Below are 10,128 nucleotides of genomic sequence, written 5' to 3'. Positions count from 1 at the left end.
TCGCATGGAGAGTCATAGTAAGGGTATTTCATCTTCAGCTCTTCCATACAAGCTAACCCCTCCCAGCTGGTCAAGATCTCTTCCCAAGATGTCGAAGATAACATCTGTAAGTTCGTCAAGAGGGGTATGATGACTTCTTCTCAGATTGGTGTTATTCTCAGGGATTCACACGGAATTGCTTAGGTGAAGGGTGTTAGTAGAAGCAAGATTCTCCGCATCCTCAAAGCTCATGGACTTGCTCCTGAGATTTTAGAGGATCTTTCCTTTGGCGCCAAACCCTCAGAGTGCGCAATGTGCTTAAAGCTCAGTTTTCACTTCAATTCTAGTGTTTCTTCAAAGTCGACATGACGGACGGCCACATGTTCAACAATATCTCTCTCGGTGGCCGTGGAGGCACGAACCTTGGGCAACTTAAGGTTCATGCAGGGGGTATTCTGTGGAAGAGGCTGGGTGGTGGTAAGGCGGTGGAAGTAGACAAGTCTGATATCGCTGGGCTTACCTGTATGAAGGTTCCTCGATCTAATCAGCTTGGTGTTCGGATTAAGGATAGTCTTTACTATAAGTTCATTGATTTTCGTGGCCAGGATGTTTCAAGCTAGACAACTTTTTTCCATAACTCTTATGGAATAACCCCTAAGGAGAAGCAACTCTCTGTGAATGGAAAAAACTGGGGAGAAGTTGATCTAACTGGGAATATGCTTACTTTTCTTGTTGGTTCTAAGCAAGTATTTGAGATATCACTAGCTGATGTGTCACAAACACATCTTCAGGCGAAAAATGATGTCATGTTGGAGTTTCATGTAGATGATACAACTGGAGCAAATGAGAAAGATTCATTATTGATGGAAATAAGTTTTCATATACCTCATTCAAAAGATATAATTATGTTGTTCGGCAATTCATAATAGCTGTTTGGGAATGTTGTTTTTCTAAAAAAAAAAAGAAAAAAAAAGAGGAAGAAGATCCACTTTCATCTCTCTGTAGCCTAGAGAAGAATTTACTTCAACTTCTCTCATCCAATCCAGCAGCATCGACGGTTGTATTGTCTGCCCCACTGACCAGAAAGACCGTCAAAGCAAGGTTTGCATCGCTAGGGAAACTCGAGACCGCTGTGTGCGGTTGTCGCCGAACACTGCAATCCAGTTTTACGATGTTCAGGACCGGCTAGATACGACCGACCCAGTAAGGCCATTGATTCGTTGATGAAGGAGGCGAAAGCTAAGATTGAAGCTCTTAACGCTACAACTGCGATGAACCAGTAGCCAAAAGAAGAAGAAGAAGAAGAGTGAAAGTCCTATTTTGCCCTTAAAAGAGACGGACAATTAACACCCAATTGACGGAGGACTAAATCGGACAAAAAATCAATACTTGAGGATTTAATTGGTTAAAAATAATTGTCGAGGACCAATTTGATACTTTCGCAATAGTCGAGGGACCAAAATGGTTATTAACTCCTCCAAAAATATGTAAATTTTTTTGGAGGTGCGCTCGAGTTATTTTTTCCACATGTACGATCCTTGCTAGTCGTGGGATTAGTGTTGATGTTCTCTGCCCGTTATGCCACGCACATCTGGAAACCCCACTGCATTTATTCAGGCAGTGTGCTTACACTTGTAGGTTATGGGATAATTTTCATAATCTCCCACCAGTGGTAGAAGATGGGGTTTTGAGCTGTGGCTCTCTATGATTATTGAGGGGAAATATGAGACAGTAATTCGAAGGGTTGTGGCCTTGTGTTGGACAATGTGGAATTGTTGGAATGATGTCCTTTGGAATCATAAAGTCTGGTCGCCAGGTGAGGTAGTGAGCAGGGCCGGATTTTAGGCCTGCAAGATGTGCAACAACACAGGGCCCCTTAGTCCAGCCCGAGCCTAATAGTTAGTATATGTATTTGTGATTATATTGGCCCAAAAATAATTTTTTTTGCATTTTTCTCTTTGCAATTTTTCTTCAATTCGCAGTTTATTTATACTTTGATAGGGCCTCACTTATTTACTAACACAGGGTCATGCAAATCAAAAAATTGGCCCTGGTGGTGAGGCAGGCTTCTCTTTTACATGAGGAATGGAGTAGTTTGGCAGACAATAGCAACAACTCATCTTTTTCTAATCCCAGGCAGTCTAATGTTATTATGCATTTTGTTGACGGAGTTTGCATACATGTAGACGCTACGGTGTTCCCGAACAAAGAGGAAGGTTGTATATCTGCTGTGGTACATGAGGGTGATAGAAGGTATTTGGCAGCTAAAAACGGCTATGTCAAATGTCTTTAGGATCCTACTTTAGCTGAGGCTATGGCAATTAAGGAGGCTCTCTCCTGGGCAAAGGGGTGTGGTTGGCGAAAGGTGAATATCTACTCTGATTGTCAATTGGTGTGCAATATGCTGAAAAGCTGTCTTCCGATTTACTCTTATGTTGGTTGCATCCTCCGTGACTGCCTTAATCTGAAACGACATTTTGATGTCTAGATCAGCGAATACGTTAGCTCATGCTTTAGCTAGAGCAGCGGCTTCTCAGCCTAGTCCTCGTTGTTGGTTGTTTTCTTATCCTGATTGTATTCAGCATTTACTTTAAAGTGATTAATTATTCGGTGCTTTGATTTTCAAAAAAAAAAGTACAGACACATAGTTACCATATCATGTGTCTGCAGTTACCATATTATGTGTTTGTAGTTACAATGTTATGTGTCTTCACTTTATTTGCAGGCACATAAACCGTTAACTACATGTACAAAATATGTCAACTATAGACACATTATCTGAAGGTTATTTTGGACAAGGGTCCACAATGTAAGGTAGATCCTAGTCTACGGTACAATTTGCCCAAGAAGTGATAGGCCGGAGTGTTGGTCCCCAAAGAGGGGATGGTGGGGGGGGGAGGGGTTAACTAGACTTTCACAAATTTTCAAAAAGAATATTCTTAGCTTAAAAGCTTGTTTCTATAACAGAGTGCAATCAGCTGGCTAGCTAAAAAGTGCACTGCGGAATAATTTATCGTATATAGCGAAGTTTTGGAGACAAAGACGTTTTGAAGTGCGTTAAGTGTGATCATCTAGTCTATTGATAAAGTTAGCTACATGAAGCAATAAATTAACTATAAAATAAACGCAAGTAATAAAGTAAGTGCGAGAGAGATTTTTTAAAGTGGTTCGGCAACTCCTTCTACATCCACTCTTCTCCTTAAACTCCAAGGAGGTTTCACTATGTATTTTTATCCCTAATATACAAAGTGGTCCAACCATTAGATCAGGGATTGAGCATCTCACCCCCCCCACCCCCTTAAGAACTAGCATGTTCTTAAATTACTTTGCTCTCAACCTACAAAACCTTGATAAGCTGTTAGCTTAATCATTCAATTATTGTTAACTTAGGCCTGGGTTCAGCAAGAATTCTTTGCTTTCTCAACAAGCTGGTTTATCCTTCATCAAAATCCATGCACTCTTGATCACGGCTGGTTCTTGTGTTCTGAACTTTTGTCAGCTAGATGTATATATGCTGATTCAACATTATACTTCTTCCATTTAAGCCTGATATCACTTGTTGGAACTACCTATATCTTGTTGATGTTGTTTTTTGCGATATCACTTTGGAATTTCTTTCGTCTTGAACAATTGTTGTTTGCTAACTCTTTCATTCTCATTCTAAACTATTCTTGACCTGCTCCTAGTAAATAAGTTGATTAAGAATTTTGGTAGCAAGAAAATTTGGGTCCTTGATAGTTAGTTTTGTTGCGTTTATAGAATAGAACTAGTCCACTGTGAGGTACTTGAGCCATCCTTCTTTCCTGTTTAAGATCGTAATCAAATGAAAATTCATAAAACGTTTTGGGTGCACCATTTTAAGAATTATTTGAGGATTTTAGAAATTTTTGGTATATTCGGGAAGTGTAATGAGGTCTAGGACACTTTCTAGGACTTTTACTTTGTCTCGCCATATGATAAGCCATAGCCCAATCATGATCAGATGGATATAGTCTGCCAACACCCATCCTTGGAGTTCTTCCCTTACTCCTAATGTGTGGTCGATAATACACGTTGTTGACAAACACAATTGATCTTTTGGCTTTGTGAATCAATGGAGCTGAGTGTAACACCCCCAATTCTAAGACATATTTAAGGCAATAAAAGATTTGGAAATTGTTGAAAGATTAGTTATTTTAACTAAACAAAAGCGGAATCGAAATCAATCCACAAGGGGTGCTATGCCATACTTAGGTCACATCAACCTAAATGCTAAGGCTAAGTCTACATAGATAATTCTCAATACACAACAACCAAATAGCAAAGTTGTTACAACCCAAGTATCTAACATAGTCTCAAAGGACACATCAACTAGCTCAATAAGGAAAGGAATAAAACTACGGGGGTTTTTACCGCGCTCACGAGAAGGGCTCTACTCCATACCTGAAAACATAAGTTAGAAATATTAGCGAATATGCTAAGTAAACCCCATTCCAACACGTAAAGCTACAATATATACATTTGATATCCAACATAGGTTTTGAGACTGATGTTCACACACACACACACACACACACACATATCCACTAGACAACTCTATGAAATGTTTTCAAAAGACTCATACACCACCATAGTAATAGTCACGGGACCAACACAAGAAAGAGATATAAGACCACCACAAGGCTCAAACTCAAACCTTACTCTATAGGCAACATGACGATGCACAACCACGACATTTAACAAAGAGTTTCATAAGCACAAGCACTCTCAAGAGTACTAGAGATATAAACATAAGCAAAGGAGGATAAAGGAAGATAACAAACCACATCATATTAGCTCACCACATAATCCACCATAATATGCATAATCAAGATAATCATATTCACTAATTAGAACGTGGAACCAGTGTGGGGTGCTTCCATCCAGCATCAATACCACAATAGGTACCAAGTGAGCCAGATAAGGCAGGACTTCACTGCAAAGAAGCCTTAATGAACAGTGTTTCCCACACAACGTCCGTCGCTCCCACCTGATAAGTGGACCTTACCGAATACATCAATCTCAAATAGAAACAGATATAGAACTTTAAGTGTATACACCCCTATTGGGATTCTAAGCCCAAAAAATTAGTTACTATCTCTAACACCCAGGATTCATTTCTACCATGTGCTTAAATCAACCAAAGCTAGAGGCTCACAAATCTCAAATCAATACCATAGTGTCATAAATAAGTCCCCACACGGTCCACAACCAGCAGAACAAGCTCAAAGAAGGATTCAACGACAAGGTACATATCTCTCAATCAAAGGAAACATAAATATATAAGATTCCAAGAGAATACATATACAAAATAGAACACTGGTAGTAACTCAAACTCAATTCAAGAACAAGAATTCCAAGAGAATCATATTAGGTTCAAAGGAGTTTATACAAGAACATAACATGGTAACAAGTACTCAATAGAATCATGGATATCAACAAGAAGACATCGATTTCCAATACTTACAAGTCATAAAGATTATCAAACAATGGGATCCATGAATGAATAATACTCAATAAGCAAAGATAAGGGTTCATCAAGACATCATAGCACAACAAACAGAAATAGAAGATGGAATAAATACACTAGAACAACAAACAACTCATACTTCACGGGACTAGGTGGCGGGACCAGAAGATCCGCCACTCACACCCACACAGTCAAACAATAAAGGCAGCGGAAGTGATGATTCCGCCACCCAAACCCATAAAGCTCCTACGGGACTGACTCATGGGCTTGCCAGTCCTGTGGGTCAGTTTTGCTAGGCCAAAAATGAATACGGAACAGTGAATCAACGAATTTGTACACAGTAAGCAAAATGGACATCAACACTCCAATATCAAGATGGACATCAACACTCCAATATTGGAATGAAACACTCCAATATCAAGATGACTTCAAGAATAGAAGAAACGGCACGCCAACAATATAATAAAACTCAACAACAAGATACAATATCAAGGATATACAACCAACATATGCTCAAGAAACACAAGAATACACACATCAACATATAAGAGTGGAAAATAGGTTTTATTAGACATAGGGTTACTTCTTGAAGCTAACAAACCAAACCAAATTCTCCAAAGCTTACTCTAGCAAATCCTCCATGCCTTGATCATCTTAAGACCCCAAAAACCCACCATAGAAAATAGGAGAAAACCATAAGAATGGTGAAACAAAGGAGGAAAATGAAGTAGAAAGTAGGATCTTACCATAATCCAACTTTAAAGATCATAAAGGATGAACCTTGGCTTTAATATTGAAGATGAAAGGAAGATGAATATTTGGTAGGGGAAATGGGTGAAAGTGGCGTGAGAAACAAGAAGGAATGAGGGAATGGATGAGTGTGAAATATCTAAGTCTTATTATATATGAGTTGGTACATAGGCATGTTCCTCTACTCTAGCCTTGTGCTGATTTGTTTCTTTGACAAACATTAACATACTGGTGAGAGGATTAAGATAATTTTTGGAATCAGAGCCAAACTCGACTTTGTTTCCAATTGGTTTTTGCATGGCCAACATTTTGCTTACTATTTTGGAACTACTTGCATACGAATCGACAAGCATTCTTAACTTACTCTCTCTTTCTTTACTTAATTTACATTCCTCCATCAGTCTAAGATTTTCCATATTGAGCTATGGCAACTTCTTGTTTGTTTTATGTAAGCAATCGAGTTCTTTTAGTAAGCAAGTGTTGTCAGCTTGCTGTTGATGATTCTTAGTCTTTAAGGATTTATGCTCCTTCTGAATTTCCTCAAATTTGCTCAGTAATACAAGAAAAGTATTTTTCAGATAAGCTATGTTTATTGGCAGAGGATTCAGATGCTAGCTCATATGTGTCTTGATCTTGACCTATTAAGTTATAATTTTTAGTTCGTTTGTTATCCCGTTCAGTTGGATTTTTTTATATACTCTCAACTGTGGGCTCCTCATCCTCAAGTCTGAGCATAGGACTCCTCATCCTCATCCTCAAGTATGGTTGTTGAGCTTGATTCTAAACTTTCCTTAAACTCTTCATCAGTCAGCACTCGCTCTTGGATTTCTCTGTTGCTTTCATAGTCTGTTGATTCTTTGATTTGTTAAATGTAGTCACTTGTGAAATTACCAGGTTTCATTACTACTTTCAACTCATTTTTAAGAAATCATTTCATAGGTAGTCTGTTGAACTAGTATGTCTGGTGTTAAAGTCTCCTTTTATGTTTCGATGAGACCATGATGTAGCATTGCTCTTATCCTACTAAATATGGTAAAAATGTGAGTATGCATTTTTACGTGCCATTCATCACTGTTCTTTGGTGAGTGTACTAAAACATTCCCAATCTATGCCATAATTTCAGAAAACACAATCTCTACAGAAAAAATGGATCAATTCAGTTTAATCAAAATGATTTTTTAGAACGATCGCTCCAATACCACTTGTTGGTCTCGAAATTATTAGATCGAGATGAAAGTCTATAAGAGGGGGGTCGGGTGGGTTAAATATACTTTCACAAATTTTCAAAAAGAAAATTCTCAACTTAAAAGCTAGTTCCTATAATAGAGTGTAATAAGTTGGTTAGCTGACAAGTGCGCTGCGGAATAATTTATCGTATGTAGCAAAGTTTCTTAGACAAAGATGGTTTGAAATGAGTTAAGTGTCCTCAGCTAGTCTTGAGATAAAGCCAACTATGTGAAAGCAATAAATGAACTGTAAAATAAACACAATAAATAAAGTAAGTGCGTGATAAGTGCCAAAATAGGCTTACTTTTAAGGGTCATTTAGCGGTCATTTTGTGCTTATGTGTAGTCCTTTGTGGTTGATTTGTGAGTAAAATGCTTTGGAATATGCTAATGTGTGGCAGAGCCTTATCATGTGTACACTTTGGTGTTTTGAAGGAATTTTGAGCTAAAAGGAATGCATTTGGGCATTGAATTGGAGGAGCAAAGAAGAGTGCAAAAGGAGGAACTCTACAGAGGTCATGATTGTGGCCGGGGTTGTGAGGGAGAACCAGACCCGGCCACGAGCTAGCTCACGATTGTGACCGAGGCCTTAGGCAGTTTAAGTGTCCCAGTCACGATCGTGATTGGGGTGGCGCACGAATGCTTGACGAAACCCATGAGGAATTGATATAAATAGGATAGTTTTAGTACGATTTAGAGGTATAATTTTAGTTGTATCATTTCATTTCAATTGTATCTCTCTAGCTACTCAAGAACACTATCAATTTGAAGAAAAACCTAGGTTTGGAGGAGACTTGACAACTCTCTTGATTCCTTGGAGCTTTGGATTTTCCTTTGTAGATTGAACTCAATTGTGGTAATCTTTCAAAATGGTTTGGATTTTCCTTTCAAAATGGGTTGTGAGCTTTGGATTTTCTTTTGTAGATTGCAATCGGAAGACCACCACACACATGACGAGATTCATGAGGTCTTGTGGTATGCTTAGGCAAGATGGTTTGTCTGATGAGGTGATTAGACTCAAGCTTTTTCCATTCTCTGTCATAGGAGAGGCTTCCAAGTGGTTGGATTCTCAAGATTACAACCATTTTCGGTCATGGGCGCAATTACATAAGGAGTTTATGACTGAGTTTTTCCCTCTTACGAAGACCATGAAAGTTAGAAAGCAAGTTCACGAATTTAAACAAGGCTCCTTGGAGAGTTTGGGTGAGGTTTGGAGGGGATTCAAATCTTTGAAAAGGCAATTTCCACCCGACCTACTCCACCCATGGTAAGTGATAAGCTCTTTCTTTGGAGGGCTTACTGATGTGAGCAAGATGTTGTTGGATTCATCATCCCGTTTATTGGAAGCGGATGAGTTAATTGAGAGGATTTCCTCTAATACTTCATTTTGGTACAATAAGAGAGATTCCAAAGCCGTGATATATGAGGTGAAGGAGCAAGTTGCTAATGACCCGAAAGTAGCCAATCTAGCAAAGGGGAAGAGACCACCTCGTGTGGTCATGTAAAGAAGGGAAAAGAGGTCACCTCTTGTGACCTAAGCTAACAAAAGAAAGAGGTCATTGCCAAGTCGGTAACTCCACGTTACCGACCATTAATCTCGTTTCCCCAAAGGCTTGTGAATGTTAACAACTTGAAGGATAAAGGTAAATTTAATGCTTTGCTTAGAAAATTCACTAGTACAAAAATGACCATAAATATAAGACAATTTGTGTCCGAAGTTGAAACACCGGACACGTAAAGTGACACGGTCTAAACCCTGGTCACGACGCCCCCCCCCCGCCACGATTGTGACCGGGACACAGTGGGGGTTCGAATTTTGCCCTTTAAATATTCCTATTCTTCATTCTATCTCCCCCCCCCCCCACACGAAAATTAACCCTAACCACGAATGTACTCTCCCATTGTTCATATTTTCTTCATTCTTTTAAGCCCCAAAGCTTTTGTGACACCACAAAAATACTTTTATACCAAAACTCCTATTTTATCAAGTTCAAAAATAAAACAATGTAAAATTTTTACTTCTATGATTATTTTGCCTAATGAGCTTATAAATAAATTATTTTAAACTCTTTATTTCAAATGATCATTACAAAATATTTATATAATTATTTATGGTTTTAAAAGCCTCATTTAAAGGGTAAATTTATTTACCAAAGATTTATTCAAAACTTGATTTCAAGATCAATATGTGATATTCCTATATCAATCTTATCATATTTTACTCCAACCTTATACCATTTTTAACCTAAGATCATCCATGAATATTTAAACAGTTCAAAAGGGCAAAAATACCCCTCATAGTCGTGCATCAGATTTGCCCAGGGTTTTGCACCTATAAATACTCTCCTATTCACTCCCCAACCTTCAATACCTCCATATTTCCTCTCTTCATCTCTGTAGAAGAAATACCAAGAAACTCCAAAGCATTGTAAGGCTTCCATTAATCATCTCTTCTTCCTATTGTTTAGTATTCCCATCTTCTTCTTCCTATATTCTTATGCTTCTTTATATGAATGTTTATGTTCTTTGTGAATGTATGTGCGTGTCTGTGAATGCAACCTTGGGATGGTTAGGAGGAGAAAATAGAAGCCAAGAATAAAGGAAGGAGGAGAGGCTCAAGCTAGTGGATTAAGAGCTTGAGGTATAACCCATGGACACCTAGCTAAAACCTATTATTTTGATGAA

General features: G+C 38.4%; 1 pseudogene; it reads left to right on the top strand.

The window, feature by feature from the left end:
* Window positions 1–344: 344 nt before the first annotated feature.
* On the top strand, window positions 345–971 carry LOC116031911 (annotated as a pseudogene).
* The last annotated feature ends 9,157 nt before the right edge of the window (window positions 972–10,128 follow it).

Source organism: Ipomoea triloba, chromosome 10 (assembly GCF_003576645.1).
Source record: "Ipomoea triloba cultivar NCNSP0323 chromosome 10, ASM357664v1".
Taxonomy (NCBI): Eukaryota; Viridiplantae; Streptophyta; class Magnoliopsida; order Solanales; family Convolvulaceae; genus Ipomoea; species Ipomoea triloba.
The sequence above is the reverse complement of the archived record's forward strand: the minus strand, read 5'-3'. Positions and strand labels throughout refer to the sequence as shown.